The sequence below is a fragment of the Ptiloglossa arizonensis genome, chromosome 8 (assembly GCF_051014685.1).
Source record: "Ptiloglossa arizonensis isolate GNS036 chromosome 8, iyPtiAriz1_principal, whole genome shotgun sequence".
Lineage (NCBI taxonomy): Eukaryota > Metazoa > Arthropoda > Insecta > Hymenoptera > Colletidae > Ptiloglossa > Ptiloglossa arizonensis.
Genome location: NC_135055.1, coordinates 4,954,425 through 4,963,973, shown reverse-complemented (window position 1 = coordinate 4,963,973; position 9,549 = coordinate 4,954,425).

The following is a 9,549-nucleotide window of genomic DNA, read 5'->3' as shown; positions in this document are numbered from 1 at the left end:
GGAGAAACGAAGAAAGAATAGGAGAAACGGATATATTAACGGAGAAACGAAGAAAGCAACGGAGAAACGGATATATTAACGGAGAAACGAAGAAACAAACGGAGAAACGGAGAAAGAAATGGAGAAACGAAGAAATAAACGAAGAAACGAAGAATGAAACGGAGAAACAAAGAAAGAAACGGAGAAACGAACAAAGAAACGGAGAAACGAACAAAGAAAAGGAGAAACGAACAAAGAAACGGAGAAACGAACAAAGAAACGGAGAAACGGAGAAAGAAACGAAGAAACGGAGGAAGAAACGAAGAAAGAAACGGAGAAACGAACAAAGAAACGGAGAAACGGAGAAAGAAACGAAGAAAGAAACGGAGAAACGAAGAGAGAAACGGAGAAACGAAGAAAGAAACGGAGAAACGAAGAAATAAATGGAGAAACGAAGAAATAAACCGAGAAACGGAGAAAGAAACGAAGAAACGAACAAAGAAACGGAGAAACGAAGAAAGAAACGGAGAAACGAAGAAAGAAACGGCGAAACGAAGAAAGAAACGGAGAAACGGAGAAATAAATGGAGAAACGAAGAAATAAACGGAGAAACGAAGGAAGAAACGGAGAAACGAAGAAAGAAACTGAGAAACGAAGAAAGAAACGGAGTAACGAAGAAAGAAACGAAGAAACGAAGAAACAAACGGAGAATCGGAGAAATAAATGGAGAAACGAAGAAATAAACCGAGAAACGGAGAAAGAAACGGAGAAACGAACAAAGAAATGGCGGACGAACTAAGAAACGGAGAAACGAACAAAGAAACGGAGAAACGAACAAAGAAACGGAGAAACGGAGAAACGAACAAAGAAACGGAGAAACGTTTCTCCGTTTCACCGTTTCTCGGTTCCTCTGTTTCTCCGTTTCACCGTATCTCCGTTTCTCCGTTTCTCGGATTCTCCGTTTCTCCTTCTCTCGGTTTCTCCGTTTCTCGGTTTCTCCGTTTCTCGGTTTTTCCGTATCTCCGTTTCTCCGTTTCACCGTTTTTTGTTCGTTTCTCGATTTATTTCTCCGATTCTCCATTTCCTTCTTCGTTTCTCCGTTTCTTTCTTCGTTTCTTCGTTTCTTTCTTCGCGTCTCCGTTTCTTTCATCGTTTCTCCGTTTCTTTCTCCGTTTCTCCGTTTCTTTCTTCGTTTCTTTCTTCGTTTCTCTGTTTCTTTCTTCGTTTGTCCGTTTCTTTCTTCGTTTCTCTGTTTGTACCTTCGTTTCTCCATTTATTTCTCCGTTTCTCCGCTTCTTTGCTCGTTTTTCCGTTTCTGTGTTCGTTTCTCCGTTTCTTTCTTCGTTTCTCTGTTTCTTTCTTCGTTTGTCCGTTTCTTTGTTCGTTTCTGTGTTTGTTCCTTCGTTTCTCCATTTATTTCTCCGTTTCTCCGTTTCTTTGCTCGTTTCTCCGTTTCTTTGTTCGTTTCTCCGTTTCTTTCTCCGTTTCTCGGTTTATTTCTTCGTTTCTCCATTTATTTCTCCGATTCTCCGTTTCTTTCTTCGTTTCTCCGTTTCTTTCTTCGTTTCTCCGTTTCTTTCTTCGCGTCGCCGTTTCTTTCATCGTTTCTCCGTTTCTTTCTCCGTTTCTCCGTTTCTTTCTTCGTTTCTTTCTTCGTTTCTCTGTTTCTTTCTTCGTTTGTCCGTTTCTTTGTTCGTTTCTCTGTTTGTACCTTCGTTTCTCCATTTATTTCTCCGTTTCTCCGTTTCTTTGCTCGTTTTTCCGTTTCTGTGTTCGTTTCTCCGTTTCTTTCTCCGTTTCTCTGTTTATTTCTTCGTTTCTCCATTTATTTCTCCGATTCTCCGTTTCTTGCTTCGTTTCTCCGTTTCATTCTTCGTTTCTCCGTTTCTTTCTTCGCGTCTCCGTTTCTTTTATCGTTTCTCCGTTTCTTTCTCCGTTTCTGTGTTTCTTTCTTCGTTTTTCCGTGTCTTTGTTCGTTTATCTGTTTCTTCCTTCGTTTCTCCATTTATTTCTCCGTTTCTCCATTTATTTCTTCGTTTTTCCGTTTCATTCTTCGTTTCTCCGTTTCTTTCTTCATTTCTCCATTTATTTCTCCGTTTCTCCGTTTGTTTCTTCGTTTCTCTGTTTATTTGTTCGTTTCTCCATTTATTTCTCCGTTTCTCCGTTTCTTTGTCCGTTTCTCCGTTTCTCCATTTATTTCTCCGTTTCTCCATTTCTTTCTTCGTTTCTCCGTTTCATACTTCGTTTCTCCATTTATTTCTCCGTTTCTCCGTTTCTTTCTTCGTTTCTACGTTTCTTTCTTCGTTTCTCCGTTTATTTCTTCGTTTCTCCATTGATTTCTTCGTTTCTTTGTTCGTTTCTCCGTTTCTTTCTTCGTTTCTCCGTTTCTTTCATCGTTTCTCCGTTTCTTGTTCCTTTCTCCGCTTCTTTGTTCGTTTCTCCGTTCCTTTCTTCGTTTCTCCGTTTATTTCTTCGTTTCTCCATTTACTTCTCTGTTTCTCCGTTTCTTTCTTCGTTTCTCCGTTTTTTTGTTCGTTTCTGTATTTCTTTGTTCGTTTCTCCGTTTCTTTGTTCGTTTCTCCGTTTCTTTGTTTGTTTCTTCGTTTCTTTCTTCGTTTCTCCGTTTCTTTCTTCGTTTCTCCATTTCTTTGTTCGTTTTCCCATTTATTTCTCCGTTTCTCCGTTTCTCTCATCGTTCCTCCGTTTCTTTCTTCGATTCTCCGTATATTACTTCGTTTCCCCATTTATTTCTCCGTTTCTCCGCTTCTTTGCTCATTTCTCCGTTTCTTTGTTCGTTTCCCCATTTATTTCTCCGTTTCTCCGTTTCTTTGTTCGTTTCTCCGTTTCTTTGTTCGTTTCTCCGTTTCTTTGTTCGTTTCTCCGTTTCTTTCTTCGTTTCTCCGTTTCTTTCTTCGTTTGTCCGTTTCTTTCTTCGTTTCTCCATTTATTTCTCCGTTTCTCCGTTTCTTTCTTCGTTTCTCCGTTTCTTTCTTCGTTTCTCCGTTTATTTTTTCGTTTCTCCATTTATTTCTAGGTTCTTTGTTCGTTTCACCGTTTCTTTGTTCGTTTCTCCGTTTCTTTCAACGTTTCTCGGTTTGTTGTTCGTTGCTCCGTTTCTTTCTTCGTTTCTCCGTTTCTTTCTTCGTTTCTCCATTTATTTCTTCGTTTCTCCGTTTATTTCTTCGTTTCTCCATTTATTTCTTCGTTTCTCCGTTTCATTCTTCGTTTCTCCGTTTCTTTCTTCGTTTCTCCGTTTCTTTCTTCGTTTCTCCGTTTCTTTCTCTGTTTCTGTGTTTCTTTCTTCGTTTGTCCGTGTCTTTGTTCGTTTATCTGTTTGTTCCTTCGTTTCTCCATTTATTTCTCCGTTTCTCCATTTATTTCTTCATTTCTCCGTTTCATACTTCGTTTCTCCATTTATTTCTCCGTTTCTCCGTTTCTTTCTTCGTTTCTCCGTTTCTTTCTTCGTTTCTACGTTTATTTCTTCGTTTCTCCATTTATTTCTTCGTTTCTTTGTTCGTTTCTCCGTTTCTTTGTTCGTTTCTCCGTTTCTTTCATCGTTTCTACGTTTCTTGTTCGTTTCTCCGTTTCTTTGTTCGTTTCTCCGTTTCTTTGTTCGTTTCTCCGTTTCTTTGTTCGTTTCTCCGTTTATTTCTTCGTTTCTCCATTTATTTCTTCGTTTCTCCGTTTCTTTCTTCGTTTCTGCGTTTCTTTCTTCGTTTCTCCGTTTCTTTCTACGTTTCTCTGTTTCTTTCTTCGGTTGTCCGTTTCTTTGTTCGATTCTCTGTTTGTTCCTTCGTTTCTCCATTTATTTCTCCGTTTCTCCGTTTCTTTGTTCGTTTCTCCGTTTCTTTGTTCGTTTCTCCGTTTCTTTCTCCGTTTCTCGGTTTATTTCTTCGTTTCTCCATTTATTTCTCCGATTCTCCGTTTCTTTCTTCGTTTCTCCATTTATTTCTTCGTTTCTTTGTTCGTATCTCCGTTTCTTTCTTCGTTTCTCCGTTTCTTTCATCGTTTCTACGTTTCTTGTTCGTTTCTCCGTTTCTTTCTCCGTTTCTCGGTTTATTTCTTCGTTTCTCCATTTATTTCTCCGATTCTCCGTTTCTTTCTTCGTTTCTCCATTTATTTCTTCGTTTCTTTGTTCGTATCTCCGTTTCTTTCTTCGTTTCTCCGTTTCTTTCATCGTTTCTACGTTTCTTGTTCGTTTCTCCGTTTCTTTGTTCGTTTCTCCGTTTCTTTGTTCGTTTCTCCGTTTCTTTGTTCGTTTCTCCGTTTATTTCTTCGTTTCTCCATTTATTTCTTCGTTTCTCCGTTTCTTTCTTCGTTTCTGCGTTTCTTTCTTCGTTTCTCCGTTTCTTTCTACGTTTCTCTGTTTCTTTCTTCGGTTGTCCGTTTCTTTGTTCGATTCTCTGTTTGTTCCTTCGTTTCTCCATTTATTTCTCCGTTTCTCCGTTTCTTTGTTCGTTTCTCCGTTTCTTTGTTCGTTTCTCCGTTTCTTTCTCCGTTTCTCGGTTTATTTCTTCGCTTCTCCATTTATTTCTCCGATTCTCCGTTTCTTTCTTCGTTTCTCCGTTTCTTTCTTCGTTTCTCCGTTTCTTTCTTCGCGTCTCCGTTTCTTTCATCGTTTCTCCGTTTCTTTCTCCGTTTCTGTGTTTCTTTGTTCGTTTGTCCGTGTCTTTGTCCGTTTATCTGTTTGTTCCTTCGTTTCTCCATTTATTTCTCCGTTTCTCCATTTATTTCTTCGTTTCTCCGTTTCATTCTTCGTTTCTCCGTTTCTTTCTTCATTTCTCCATTTATTTCTCCGATTCTCCGTTTGTTTCTTCGTTTCTCTGTTTATTTGTTCGTTTCTCCATTTATTTCTCCGTTTCTCCGTTTCTTTGTCCGTTTCTCCGTTTCTTAGTTTCTTTGTTCGTTTCTCCGTTCCTTTCTTCGTTTCTCCGTTTATTTCTTCGTTTCTCCATTTCTTTGTTCGTTTCCCCATTTATTTCTCCGTTTCTCCGTTTCTTTCTCCGTTTCTCCGTTTCTTTTTTCGTTTCTTCGTTTCTTTCTTCGTTTCTCCGTTTCTTTCTTCGTTTCTCCATTTCTTTGTTCCTTTCCCCATTTATTTCTCCGTTTCTCCGTTTCTTTCTTCGTTTCTCCGTTTCTTTGTTCGTTTCTCCGTTTCTTTGTTCGTTTCTTCGTTTATTTCTCCGATTCTCCGTTTCTTTCTTCGTTTCTTCGTTTCTTTCTTCGTTACTCCGTTTCTTTCTTCGTTTCTCCGTTTCTTTCTTCGTTTCTCTATTTCTTTGTTCGTTTCTCCGTTTCTTTGTTCGTTTCTTCGTTTCTTTCTTCGTTTCTCCGTTTCTTTCTTCGTTTCTCCATTTCTTTGTTCGTTTCCCCATTTATTTCTCCGTTTCTCCGTTTCTTTCTCCGTTTCTCCGTTTCATTGTTCGTTTCTCCGTTTCTTTGTTCGTTTCTTCGTTTCTTTGTTCGTTTCTCCGTTTCTTTGTTCGTTTCTCCGTTTCTTCGTTTCTTTGTTCGTTTCTCCGTTTCTCCGTTTCTTTCTTCGTTTCTCCGTTTCTTTGTCCGTTTCTCCGTTTCTCAGTTTCTTTGTTCGTTTCTCCGTTCCTTTCTTCGTTTCTCCGTTTATTTCTCCGTTTCTCCGTTTCTTTGTCCGTTTCTCCGTTTCTCTATTTCTTTGTTCGTTTCTCCGTTTCTTTGTTCGTTTCTTCGTTTCTTTCTTCGTTTCTCCGTTTCTTTCTTCGTTTCTCCATTTCTTTGTTCCTTTCCCCATTTATTTCTCCGTTTCTCCGTTTCTTTCTTCGTTTCTCCGTTTCTTTGTTCGTTTCTCCGTTTCTTTGTTCGTTTCTTCGTTTATTTCTCCGATTCTCCGTTTCTTTCTTCGTTTCTTCGTTTCTTTCTTCGTTACTCCGTTTCTTTCTTCGTTTCTCCGTTTCTTTCTTCGTTTCTCTATTTCTTTGTTCGTTTCTCCGTTTCTTTGTTCGTTTCTTCGTTTCTTTCTTCGTTTCTCCGTTTCTTTCTTCGTTTCTCCATTTCTTTGTTCGTTTCCCCATTTATTTCTCCGTTTCTCCGTTTCTTTCTCCGTTTCTCCGTTTCTTTGTTCGTTTCTCCGTTTCTTTGTTCGTTTCTTCGTTTCTTTGTTCGTTTCTCCGTTTCTTTGTTCGTTTCTCCGTTTCTTCGTTTCTTTGTTCGTTTCTCCGTTTCTCCGTTTCTTTCTTCGTTTCTCCGTTTCTTTCTTCATTTCTCCATTTATTTCTCCGATTCTCCGTTTCTTTCTTCGTTTCTCTGTTTATTTGTTCGTTTCTCCATTTATTTCTCCGTTTCTCCGTTTCTTTGTCCGTTTCTCCGTTTCTCCGTTTCTTTGTTCGTTTCTCCGTTCCTTTCATCGTTTCTCCGTTTATATCTTCGTTTCCCCATTTGTTTCTCCGTTTCTTTCTTCGTTTCTCCATTTATTTGTTCGTTTCTCCGTTTCTTCCTTCGTTTCTTCGTTTCTCCGTTTCTGCGTTTCTCCGTTTCGATTAAATGATTATAATAGTTATAATTTCGATTATAAATCATTTGTGCTATAGTTAAGTTATACACTAATACTCTAAATACATATTTAATATATTTTTTAATCTCTTTAGCCTCCAGAAGAATTTTATTTATACTATTTACTGTATATAATATTTTACACAGAATCGGAGATAAATCTAATTATTTATTTAGAATAACTATTTTTTATTCACTCATTTAAAAAATTTGGATGTACTCTTTAAATGTTCGATTCATTTCTTTAATTTATTCATTAAATTGAATTAATCTATTCTTTATAATAACTTTAATAAAATTAATCCCTATAATTATTATAGAACTCATATTAAAATTTAATAATGAAATTTATTTTATTTGCCTAATTAATGTAATTATTGCCCCTATCATTTGCTTAAATAACAAATCAATCAAAATAATTATAGGATATTCATCTGTTATACAAACATCTATTATAGTTATTATATTAATAATTAACAAAAATACATTTTTAACATATTTCATTTTATATTCAATAATTTCTTCAATTTTAATTTTTATATTTAAAATAATAAAGATTAATTCTTCTTCCGTATTTAATATATTAACCTCTAATAAAAGAAAAATTATTTTATACTCAATAATTATTATGTACACAAATTTCCCACCTATAGCACTCTTTATACTGAAATGAATCGTCCTAGAAACATTAATAAATTCAAGAATAAGATTTATACTTTTAATAATTGTATATCTTTTTATAAGATTAATTACATCATGAAATTATTTAAATATATCCTTCTTATATATTTCCCTTCAATTAAATAAAAAATATATAACAAAATTAACCTTAATTTTCTAAACTATTATCTATTTATAGTTTTTTTAATATTTATATTTATATTTATGATATACTGGTTATATTAATTTTTAACAGAATTAATATATGTATTCAACAAATCACAAAAATATTGGGATATTATATTTCATATCAGCTATATGATCTGGTATAATTGGTTCTTCTTTAAGGATACTAATTCGAATAGAATTAAATAGGCCAGGAACTTGACTTAATAACGACAAAATTTATAACTCAATTGTAACATCACATGCTTTTGTAATAATTCTTTTATAGTTTTATCATTTATAATCGGAGGATTCGGAAACTGAATAATTCCCTTAATAATTGGATCCCCTGATACAGCATTTCCCCGAATAAATAATATAAAATTGTGACTAATCCCCCCTTCATTATTACTTTTAATTCTTACAACACTATTATTCCCAGGCTCGGGAACTGGATGAACAATCTACCCTCCTTTGTCATCAAATCTTTATCACCCATCTTCATCTATAGACTTAACAATTTTTTCTTTGCATATTGCAGGTATCTCTTCAATTATCGGATCAATTAATTTTATTGTTACAATTCTTAAAATAAAAAATAATGCTTTAAAATTCGATCAAATATCCTTATTTGCTTGGTCAGTATTAATTACTACAATTTTGCTTCTTTTCTCACTACCTGTATTAGCCGGAGCTATTACTATATTATTAACAGACCGAAATTTAAATACTTCCTTCTTTGATCCTACTGGGGGAGGGGACCCAATTTTATTTCAACATTTATTTTGATTTTTTGAGCATCCTGAAGTCTATATTTTAATTTTACCCGGGTTTGGATTAATCTCCCATATCATTTTCAATGAAAGAGGGAAAAAGGAAACTTTTGGGAACCTAGGGATAGTTTATGCAATACTCGGAATTGGATTTCTAGGATTTATTGTGTGAGCACATCACATATTCACAGTAGGCTTAGATGTAGACACACGAGCTTATTTCACTTCGGCAACTATAATCATTGCAATTCCCACAGGAATCAAAGTATTTAGATGACTAGCTACGTACTACGGGTCAAAACTTATTATTAATCCTTCTATTATTTGATAATTTGGCTTTATTTTTTTATTTACAATAGGAGGATTAACAGGAATTATATTATCAAACTCATCTATTGATATTATACTACATGATACATACTATGTTGTCTCTCATTTCCACTATGTACTGTCAATAGGAGCAGTATTTTCTATTATTGCTTCATTAATTCATTGATTCCCTTTATTCACAGGATTTACCCTAAATCAATTTTATCTTAAAACTCAATTTTATATAATATTTATTGGGGTAAATATAACTTTTTTCCTTCAGCATTTTTTAGGAATGATAGGAATACCTCGACGTTATTCAGATTACCCGGATTCCTACTACTGTGAAAATTTATTATCATCTATTGGCTCAATAATTTCATTCAAAAGAATAATTTTACTCTTGTTTATTATATTGGAGAGATTTATAACTAAACGTCTAGCTATATTTAAATTTAATCAATCATCACTAGAATGACCCCAAAACTTTTCCCCAAAAGACCACTCATTCCTCTCTATTCCTCTAATTATTAAAAACAAATCTTAATATGGCAGATTAGTACATGAATTTAAGATTCATTTATAAAATTTAATATTTTTATTAAAAATGTCCCATTGAAAAATAATTAATTTCCAAGACCCCAATTCGCCATATGCCGATAATTTAAATCTTTTTCACAACTTCACAATAATTATAATGATTATAATCTCTTCATTAACTCTTATAATTATATTAGATATTTTTACTAATAAATTTATCAATCGATTTTTACTTAAAAATCATCATATTGAAATTGTATGAACTTTACTCCCAATAATAATTTTAGGAGTAATTGCACTTCTTTCTTTAAAAACCCTATATTTTATTGATGAACTATGAATACCCGTATACTTAACAATCAAATCAATTGGGCACCAATGATATTGATCCTATGAATACCCAGAATTTAATAATTTAAATTTTGACCCCTATATAGATAAAGATTTAAATAATATTTACATTTTTCGTCTCCTAGATGTAGATAATCGAATAATTATTCCATCTAATACACTAATTCGAATATTAACAACATCAAACGACGTAATTCACTCTTGAACTGTTCCGTCTTTAGGCTTAAAAATGGACTCAGTACCAGGG